This window comes from Triticum urartu, chromosome 5A (assembly GCF_056163025.1).
Source record: "Triticum urartu cultivar PI428250 chromosome 5A, HENAU_Tu73, whole genome shotgun sequence".
NCBI classification, from domain to species: Eukaryota; Viridiplantae; Streptophyta; class Magnoliopsida; order Poales; family Poaceae; genus Triticum; species Triticum urartu.
In genome coordinates, this window is record NC_141877.1 from 17,814,988 (window position 1) to 17,826,295 (window position 11,308).

Below are 11,308 nucleotides of genomic sequence, written 5' to 3' on the forward strand. Positions count from 1 at the left end.
GCCGCCGCCTGAGGTGTGCTCCGGCGCGCGCGCTCGACACCGATGAAGGTGGCGGCGGGGATTCGGCGGCTGCTCGCCTCGGGCAGGGCCTCGGCACGCGGGGCGGCGGCCCCGACAGGTGAGGGTGGGGTGGTCCTGGCGGCGGGCCGCCCTGCCGGTGCGAGCTAGGCGCCTCCTCGGTCTCGCGGGTGACGAGGTGGCGGCGGTCGACGGTCGCTGGTGTGCATCCCTCCCCGCAGGTATGCCACTGATGAAGTCCATCCCCTCCGCCCCGATCTGCTCCTTCCTTGGCCAGATCTGGGTCCTGGTGGCTTAGGCCGCTGCTCTCAGTTGTTGGCTGCGTGGATCTCGTCGGGCGGGGTTGGATCCGGGGGAAACCCCTGGCCGGCGCGGCGGTCACACCAAAGGCGACGCCTTGGGCGTCGTTCCCCTCCTTGGAGGCTGTGGTGTGGATCCTCCCCCCCCCCTCCTTCCGTCCCCTGCTAGGTGAAAACCTAGGTCCCCTGCTTCGGGCGGCGACGGCACGTCCGTGCCGTGTTCCTTCTTGGAGGCACCGTCCGGGGATTGCAGGGGCGGCGAGAGAGTTTGGTTGTGGACGTGATGGTGGCGGGAGACAGCTTGGTTTCTTCATAGGTTGCTGGCTGGAGGGTCCCTGACGAGGTCGCCGGTGGGTCGACGCCCACGAGCCTGGGCAAGAGGGGATCGGGTTCCCCTCTTCGGCGACAACGATATACCTTTGGGTGGGAGCATGGTGCTCCGGCGAATCCAGCGCTGGCCTTTGTTCTACTTTTCGCTGCTTCCCTTGCTTCTGCGACTGTGGCCGGCAGCTCTCGCCCTTTGGTGCGGCTGAGCCGCAGAGGACGATGGTGCTTGTTTGAAGTGTGCCCTGGGCTTGCAGTCCTGCTCTAGTCTCTTCTCCTAGCAGCTTGGAGGCCATCCATTTGGGTTCTGGGGTGAACCGAGCCGTCGTCTGCCGGTACGGCATCCTTCGAGCCAGGATGAAGGGGTAGGGGCCCTTTGCAGAGGCAGTAACAGATGGTGGTCTGGTCCATGGCTGGATCCGAGGGTGGCTGTGATCACGAAGCTTGCGCGGCGGTGCATTCCTCCCAAGACCCTAGTTTTGTTCTGTTGGTGTAGGTCGTCCAGTAGGGTGTTGGTAGCAGCATGTATTTGTTGCTGCCTTGAGTTGTTTTGCTTGAGTTCCTTGTATCCGTCGCTCGGTTCCCTTCTCTTTGCGTTTTAAGTGGTTGTCCTTGTAATCCTGGCCGGTTGATGGCTTTGTTAATTCAAAGCCGGGCTCTTCTTGAGCCTTCGTTCCAAAAAAAAGTTTATCACTTGGTAACACAACATTCAACTCCGGCGATTGTATTGGCCTTAGCTAGCTCATATTGTTGGTTCTTTGAGCGACGAGAATCATCAAGCAGCACCAAATTAATCAATCCATCTAGCTTGCTTCGCATACCAAATCGAGCCTGCTTTGAGTAGGACGTACACACCAACTTCCTTTAGCGTTTTTATAGGTCATTCTCAATCTAGTAGAGCGTGTGAGCTTGAAGTCATTATGTACCTGGTGATTGGAAGCAGGTTAACTGATTTCTCTGTCAACATTCATTCACACTACATTATGCGACCATCTTTGATGTTGTGATATTACTTATGTTTGCTCTAAGTGATGGATTGATTTGGCAACAAGGACGTAACCATTTTAGAAGTCAAAGGTTTGATGTGAGGTAGTTGTACAATGTTCCAATAAGTTAGCTACCTCAGTATTGAACGGTGATCTAAAAGAAAGTATTCACTGATTTTCTATGTGTCCAGTTCGCCCACCTTACATCCCGCGAATTCCTCGCCATCTAGTGTACTTACTGCTTGATGTTAGCTCGAAGTTTAAATATCCTTTACATTGTCAGTCTATATATGCCTCTCCTGCAACACCATATATTTTCTCATATCTCACAATGCAACCATTTTCTTCTAGTCTTTCACTCGTAGGCATGCGAGGCATCAGGATTATTACATCTCAGATCTCAGCGAAAGCACATTGCCAAGATCAGATCTTAGTTCAGAGGCTGGTGTCGATCCATACACTGGTGACAGTTTCTTTATAGGCCATGAGAGGATGAAGCATCAGAGGAAACTGACTGGTGCCGACGTGTCATGCTTGCCGATGGACAGGGGCTGAGTTTTGAAAAAAGCTGGAAGCTTGAAACACCAACTGTTACTATTTCACTGTCAATCCTACATTATTTTCCATGTCAGCAGGTCAATGAAACAAGCAAGGGAGACGGGCATATGATTGTTCCCCGAACCATACCACAAAAAGGGACCGTCTCTATTCAGTTACAGACTCTGATTTTTACAGTTTAAATTGTTTTCTGCTGTGCCCACACTATTGCAAACTCGTGGTTTCACATTCACCTAGAGGTATTGGAAAAATATGGTTAACAACTGATGATAAAAACTACCTCCCAGTAGCCAGAACTCTGGTCGTAAAGAACAATTAAAGCCGACATTTTTTTGTGCGAGATTGAAGCTGACTGTTTTTTTTTTTTGTTTTCTTAGACAGCGTATGCCCAGCCTGACTGAAGCCCTAGAGTTTACGTACAAGGTTCAGAAATACCCAACAGAGGGTGGCAAAAGAAGGAAGTATAACAACTAAACGAAAGGAATAGATTTTGATATAAGGTCATGGATGACAGAACACTACAATGCAACGCCGATCGCACTAGGTCAACTCTTCCCCTGGGAGACCATCGCAGCAACAGATGGAAGGTTCCACGAGCCCACAAAGTCCCTTCTAGTAGCGCGTATATTGATCGAGAGTGGGGACAAGGGTCGGGCGGCAAATAGGATTCGTCGCTCCCAAATTTCCTATCTGAAGGAATTATCCATTCGGTAAAGTAAGAATATAAGAGCATGTCTAACCTTAAAGTCCTCATTTCGAGGAATTAACGGGACCTACCAGATCTCTCAGACCGTTAAAGGAGTAAAAATTATAAGAGTTGGCCGCACAACTCTCTCAAATATACTCCACTAACACCTCCCATAGTAAAACTTTGGGGCCCCTCCCCCTCTCGCCCGAGCGGCACACCGCCACCGCCCATTCTCACCACACGGCCACCAATGCCCTCGATACGGGCTGGAATAGAACCACAAGACCCTTCTGCCACCCCGCCGCCGCCCGCACCAAGACCCTTCCGCCGTTCGCCACTACAGGAATGCCTAGCAGTGACGGGTGGGAAAAGCCCAGCAGTGGCAGCAAGGCTCCCAGGGGCATCCGCCACTGACCTCCCGCCACTACTATGAGCACATCAGTGGCAGGAAGGCGCTCGCCACTGGTACAGCCTCATCAGTGGCGAGTGGTGGAGTTTGCTCGCCAATAGTAGAATATTTGCAGCGGCGGGCTGTGTTTACGTGGCCACCACTACTTATCCTTGTTGCAGTGGCGAGCTTAATGGAGTGCCCGCCACTGAAAACGTAGGCATGCTAAATAAAAAATTTGCAGCCACGACAACAATTGTGCTGACATGACTGTGTTTTGGAAAAAACAATTTAAGAAATTCAATATAAACAGCACGCACTTAAGATTATGCATAAATGTTCACACTACATAATGAGTAGTTTAGTAATCCACCAGTACTAGATTAGCATATGGGTTTTGCTAGGATCGATGCATGGAAGAGTTCAACATTATATACATTACCGTTCAAAGGATCTACTTTGACGGTAACATCTATAGTGTTGCTCATAGAATAAAAAATATCAGAAGAACTAGATCTGCCCTAGACAGACTCTTAGCAAAATGAGTCAAAGGACTCAAAGAGCAAACCTGATAAATCAGATAGATGAGGTATTAAACATCTGTCCGTCCGTCTGATAGACGAGGTATTAAACGTCCTGTGCCAAGTTTTCCGAAGAAGGTAACTAATTTCATCTTCAATATATACCGCGTTCTACGTTGTTGTTGTCTTACTTCTGCTTGCACCTCCCAGCCTAACAGCGAGAGCAGAATTTCACTCCGCGAAGGTCGTTATGGATGGATTCGGTGCTATAGACCTGACCATATCAAACCTACAGAGTAAGTGGTGGTCTTAATATACATGTAAACTAGGCATTGGATGTGAGTTCCTTCCATGAATCTGTAACCGACCGACTGCGTGATGATCGAAACGCGGCTTGATGTAAACCTGAGCTAGCAAAATGAGGCTTTATCTAATGCTGAGCTTGCGGCAGAAAATTACAATAAGCAGCTGCTGCTTTGTGCCGTTTTTGTTGCTATTGTACTCTCGAAGTATTGAACTTTCGAACTATTGCTTGATTGAGTTTGCTCTGTGTCCGATTTTGTGCCCTTGTATATACATCTAATTGAGTCCTTGCCATCTGCCTTACTTATTGCGTCATGATAGCTGAGGATCTGGATCATTCCCCCTTATATACCAAGTTCGTCCTATAGTATTGTTGGTCTATCTCATCATCCCACACATTTTATTCTATACTGCCAATTGCTTTGCAGTTGTTCCTCTAGCATTTCTAGTCTATGTCGTGAGCCCTGAACATTTCACTGTATATTGCCATTCGCCTTGCCATTGTTTGATCACTTGTAGACATGGAAGACATTGGGAAGTATACAACGACATCCAAGCTTCTGAAGACGAGGTGCATGTGGCCTTCATGCATCATTTCACTACAAGAAACATTGTGTGCGGATCTAAGGACGCCATGTAGTAGGAGATGAGGGCACAAACGAGGATGTGGTTTAATCTGACCAACTAGGAGTCTAGGAACTTGATGGGCTCCTCCAGAATATTGTATTCATAATTATGTCATTGCATGGTTAACAGGTTGCATGCTTAACCATTACATGTCCATCCAAGAGGTTCATACAACTTTTAGGAGTATGTAACAAAAACTTCCTATGTAAGAAAAATGTGTTGGTCTAATCATAGTGTACTTCTATCTATGTTAGCAAAAGAGGTTGCATCACCTCTAAAACTCTGCGTTGACATTAACACAGCATCTGAGAGGTTATTACTATCTTTGGATTAAGCATTATTTTTCTTGGGCTAGAGTAATATATCTAGAATTCACTGTTCAGTCACGACTCTCAGTTCCAAGAAGATAGTAGCACGCTGCGAGCTGGGGCTGAATATGTGGGATGCGATGTGGAAAAATGTATCCTTGTAGCGGGTAGCCAACCGAGCGTCATCGCAGCTGAGCGCATTGGCATACCGTCCATAGTTGTCCGAAAGCAGGTGACTGATGCCATCTTCGGTATGCTTAGCCAATACTGAATTATGTTGCTTGTCATCTTAGTTATGTCTTCCCTTCCCAGCCTAACCGTGAGAGCAGAATTTCACTCCGCGAAGGCCGTCATGGATGGATTCGTTGACACGGACCTAACAGTATCAAAACTACTGAGTAAGAGGTGGTCCTAATACCTTTGTAAACTAGGCATTGGATGTGAGTTCCCTGCCATCAGTCTGTAACTGACCGACTTTGATGATTGAAACACGACTTAATATAATCTTGATCTACCAAAATGAAGAATTATGTAATTCTGCGCTTGCAGCAAAAATTTACAATAAGCACCAGCAACTTTGTGTTGCTTTTGTTGTTATTATACTTGCGAAGTATTGAACTTCTGAACTATTACTCACTTGAGTTTGCTATGTGTGTGACTCAGCGCCTTATATATACACATCTTATTTAGTCCTCACCATCGGCCTTACTTATTGCATCGTGATGGCCGATGATCTGGTTCATTTCCCCTCATATTTATGCTGAGTACCTCCTCTAGCATTGTTGGCCTATGTCGTCATCCCAAGCATTTCGTTCTATAAGGCCACTTACTTTGTAGTTGTTCCTCTTCTCATACTTTTGGTCCATGTCGTCAGCTTTGAACGCTTCGTTGTTTATTGCCATTCGCCTTGTCACTTTTTGATTACATGTAGACATGGAAGTCATTGGGAAGTGTACAAGGACATCCAGACTTGTAGACACAAGACAGATATGGCCCTCAGGCATAATTTCAGTACAAGAAACATTGTTTGCAGTATCGTGGACGCCATGCGGTAGGAGATGAGGCTCCGACAAACAAGGGTGGCGTTCTTTCTTTGAAACTAAAACTTGTTCTTCCGTTCTATTCAGTTGTGAATCCAGTCCACCTAGGACTTGTACATATTGGAGGAGTATGTTGTTTATTCATAATGGCATGGGTTAGCAGGTTGCATGCTAAATCATTATGTGTCTTGTCCAAGAGGTTGATCCAAGATGTAACAAAGTTTCCAATGTAAGAAGAGTGTGTTGGCCTAATCAAAGTGATCTTCTATCTATACAATCTTATGTTTGTGCTAAGCGTGTGTCTATCACATAAATTACTTTGATGTCTGCAAACCAAACAGAATGTCATATATAGCACATAATACACACTGGGTATATCCATCTACTCATGGACAATGGCATATTCATATTCTCAAAAGAGAATATCATTCACAAAAGAGATTGTTGTATATAGCACACAATACATATTCTCATGGACAATGGCATTAGCCATCTATCATAGGCAGGCGAGGGACTGGGAAATCGCTAGGATGGCGGTGAATGATCGGATGTACTTACTTGAAATAATGGACACAATGGTGACGATCATATCCCACTAGGTGCTTAGTTACCAAAATATATTACATGCCTCTTCATATCCCACCAGATTATCAATTTATGATCAAACCCAAAAATGAGTCTTTATGTAAAGACAAGCTTGGTGTAGAAAGCTAGCTACAAGTGTAACCTCACGCTGGTTTGTGCTTCGAAATGTACTGCCACAACATCAAGTTACTAATTTATTTGTTGCCTAATGACGATTTATCACATGGTAAAGTTGCATTCATACTGTTAGTTATCTCAGCGGGTAGAATTGACGAGCAGCACCAAATTGACCGATTTGATCAATCGACCTAGCTAGCTTCGTATACCAAATCGAGCCTGCGTTGTGCAGTTATAACACACCAGGCCAAGTTAGCATTGTATAGATCGCTCTCGACAAGCTATCTCAAGTAAATAAAATTTGAGCCCAAGGCCAACAATCTAGCATTCTTGCATCATTGTACCAAAGCGTATTTCTTGATGTCTAGATATACAAAATAGTTTGACGCCGGTGAACAAATTTGGTTGTCCTGAGTCTGGGTGTCATTGTTAACTTCTTGATATTAGAACTTTGCCCTTTATCGGAAAAATTGATTTTGCTGTGAATATTCATTCACACTACATTATGCAGCCATCTTTAATGTTGTAATCTTACTTCTGTTTGTTCTATATTCATGGGTGGATTTGGCAACCAGAACAATGATGAGAATGAACCCGGTACCTCTCCCCCCTCCTCCCGCGTTGCCCCCGCATGGTGATGAGTCTGTTGCCACATACCCCTCCTCCTCACACACCACCGGCATAGCATGGCCTATGATGGTGGCGGAGCCACCTCATCTCCCCCGTTGACGATTTTGGTGCAGCCTGAGCCCCCTGGGATGGGATGCGGCGGTGACTTAGTGTGCGGGGGCGCTGCTATGTGTTGGTGTGGTGTTTGCGCGGTGGCGTGATGGGTTGGATGGTGGGTTGGTGAGCCGGGTGTGGGAGCGGTCTGCGAGCACGACTGCGACCATATCTGCACCCTGGTGGCGCACGTTGATCACAGCTTGGGCCATGGTCGGCCACCTCAGCAATGGACACTAGAGGCAGCGACGAGGTGGTGGTGCGATCCACTCTCCTCCTTCTATTCTGGCCAGACCTGGGGAGACGAGTGCAGCCTTCCCCTCTGAGGTCCGGCGGAGGCAGGCTCTAAGGGCTGGCAACGGCCGCTCAATGCATGGCGCATCTGCGGATGGTCGGTGGTGGTAGGGGCGATTCGGGGAGGGAGTTAGGGGTCTCCTGGACTTTCCATCGCTGAAATCCAAAGATGCCAGGTCGGTCGTGACGGAGGCCCTAGTGCACGGTGGGTGGTGGGTGGTGGCCATAGCGTGGCTTGCGGCTGCTGGCGTCCTTCCCTTTCTCAGATCTAACAGGCTAGCCCATGTACCTCCCAAGGGGTTTGCTTTCAGTGGTAGAAAAAGAAGCATTCCCGGTGTGCGCATGTAGCCATGGCCATGCGGGCGGCGTGGTGCCCGGTGACGGACGATCGCTGGTGGTCTAGGAGGTGAGAGTGTGTGCTGGATGTAATCCCTGTCTGGCTTGGACTAGGCCGACAACGGTGACGGCTGTGGGCATCATTCCCTTCATGAAGGTGTCGCCGTGGCTACTCTCCTTCTTCGGATTGCTCTAGGTGAAAACCATGATCCTTTTGTATCGGACGGTGGCGAAGCTCCGGGGTCGTACCCTTCTTGAAGGTGTCGTCTTGGCACCCACGGTTCTTTAGGCACATCTTGTTCTCTTCATGACGCCTCTATCATGGTGGAGAACTCTGACGGGTTCAAGCGGGCTCTCATTGACTTGTTCTTTGCTTGGAGTGTGTTGGAGTTGTGTAGCTGTTCTTGTGCACTATTGTATCCTTCCATGGATGTTTGTGTTGTGGTGTCGGTGTGTTTGTTTTGTATCTTGGGTGCATGTATGGTGTTGGCATGTTTTCTTATCATTGATTGTATCTTGGTCGTTGTTTATATATAAAGCACGGCGAGATTCTTTTTCAATTTAATGTCTCAAAACTCAAAATTATTGATTTGAGGTTGTGGCGGAAAGTTAGGATAAGCCAGCTACCAAAGTACCGAATGGTTTTACTTTGTGCCCAATTCATCTACCTTTTGTCCGAGGAATTCCTTGCCATCTACTCCCCCGGTCTCAAAATAACTATCTCAAATCTGTACTAGCTCTAGTATAAAGTTGTACTAAGTTTGAGACATTTATTTTAGGACGGAGGGAGTATTACTTTACTTATTGCTTGTTGTTAGTTGTGAGTCTGAATTCCTTAACATGTATATTATTCCAGATTGTTCCGTTGACATTGTCAGTCTATATAAACTTCTCCTGGGTCCAGCAACACCATCTCATATCTCCCCGTGCAAGCCCTGTGTTGCTAGTCTATCTCTCGTAGGCATGTGAGGCATCGGGATGACTGCAATCGCGTTGGCACAGCATGCATCAGCACGCTGCCAAAAGCAGACCATTGTTGAGACGTTGGTCTCCACAAACAGACCAAGACGTGGTGCTTCATCGCCCTGCACGAGATGGAGCATCGGAGGAGAGCTCCCTCGCATTGCCCGGTGTCGACGTGACATGCTTGAGAGGGTGGACCGCCGCTGAGCCTCGCTAGTACTGTCAGGCGTCTAGGCCACCGAAGGTCATCGTAATTCACAAGGACCCCTGAGTGCATGTTGTTTGCTTCTGCCACATTTCCTTCACAAGCGGTTAATGCAGCAATTTAATTCATAGCTTTTCTCTCGCTGGCAGCCGTGCGTCGATACACATGTACCCAGCCTTTACATAGTTATGATGTACACAATCAACACTAATGCACACACAATACAGCAACAAATAGTAAAGTCGTATAAAATCAAAGATACGTGTACGCTAGGAAAAAAACCCAAAGTGATCAAATCCGCGTCGAGAAATTACAACAATGACCTTATCTGCACCAATCATCTCATGACGTGACAAGGAGGATGATGTCTTCAACAACAACGCCTTCAGAAAGGAAGCGACACTCAAACGACGCCGTCACCGAATCCAACCATCGAAAGCCAAATTCTAATTTATCAACCTGAAGTGTCAGTTCGAGCATATTTAAGCAATGCCTTCACCCCGGAGCTCGAGAACGGGTGCTTAAGTAGCACCACATCAAAGCCAGTCAAATATTGTCAGCACCACTTTTCTGCTATCCCAACAGCTACGTACACATGATTTGCGACCGTTGCCGCTGCACAACCCCCTTTGTGTCAAGCTGTCATTCATAGATTCCATCTCACTACCGAAGACAACCATCGGATTTGAAGGGATGAACCCTCACAAAGACCGGTAGCCACCGCAATCTGTAGTGAGGCCGCCGCCGCAGGCTGGATTGATCACCACAAGGACGAACCCTAACTGTGGACAGCACCCCGACTACCACCTCGCCGAAAAGAACTCTGCCCATGCTTGTAGGCCCACAGGCCGACATGGCCAGTTCTAAGCACGAAAGACAGATCACCATCTGATCCGCCCGCGGCAGTTTGACGATGTAGAGCCCGAGCGTGCATGGCGTTGGTTCCCGTCGCGGCAGGTTGGCTGGGCTCGGTGCAGTCGCACGCAACATGGAGTCGAGCCATCTGGAAAATTCGGATCCCTCCCGCGATCTATCGGAGTTGGAGACGGCGCGATTGGTGTCGAGGGCTTGGCCGCGTGAGCGCGTGGCGTCGCTCCACCGGACTGCATGGGCCACGCGTGCCCAGCGGTTGCATCGGCCAGCTGCTCCAGCGCCCGGCCATTCCTGTGTCTTTGGAACGCCAGCGCCCCATGCTTGCTCCAGCGCGTACGTACGTGTCCGCCGCGTGCCCAGCAATCTGTCGTTGCCTTTTTTTCTGTCGATGGAGTTCTCAATGTCGCTCGCTGATGGAGTTTGGATCTTGAAGCCGGCCACATGCGGCGGAGCGCGATGGAGATGGCCGTGGCACCGTGATCGCCGCCGAATCTTGCACCACCAGAATTTGAGGGTCGTCCGGATTTATTTGTGGCTACTGGAAACTAATCAAGCAGAGAATTGATCTATGGATCTAATGATGGGGAACTCGAAATTGAATCTAAACTACAAGAACGATCTAATCTTTGATTGATCGAGTGCCGCGCCCCCGAGGAGAGGATCTCTCCGGGGGCGGCGCGCTGTTGAAGTGGTGGAAGATTTTAGGATCAGCGTCGTGAGACTAACTGCTCTAATACCATGTAGAAAATTGTAGGATGATAATATTGTGTTGTGTTGATCTGACCCGTGTATGGGGTATATATAAGATACAATGGAGAGAGAGAGACTTGGAGTAGAGGGCAAGTTAAACCTATCTTATCTTTATCTTAAACCGTAAATATACTTCTAACAACCAATTGCTACTATTTCCCTGCCAATGCCTCCATTATCATGCAGCTCAGGTCAAGCAAGCATGGGAGACTAGCCTATGATTCTTCCCTGAACTGTACCACGAAAATGGGACGTTTCTATTCAGTTGCAAACCCCGATTTTTACAGTTTTAATCGTGTTCTCCTGTGCTCATACTATTGCAAACTTGTGGTTTCACATTCACCAAGAGATGTTGGAAAAATATGCTTAACAACTGATAACAAAAACTACCGCTCAGTAACC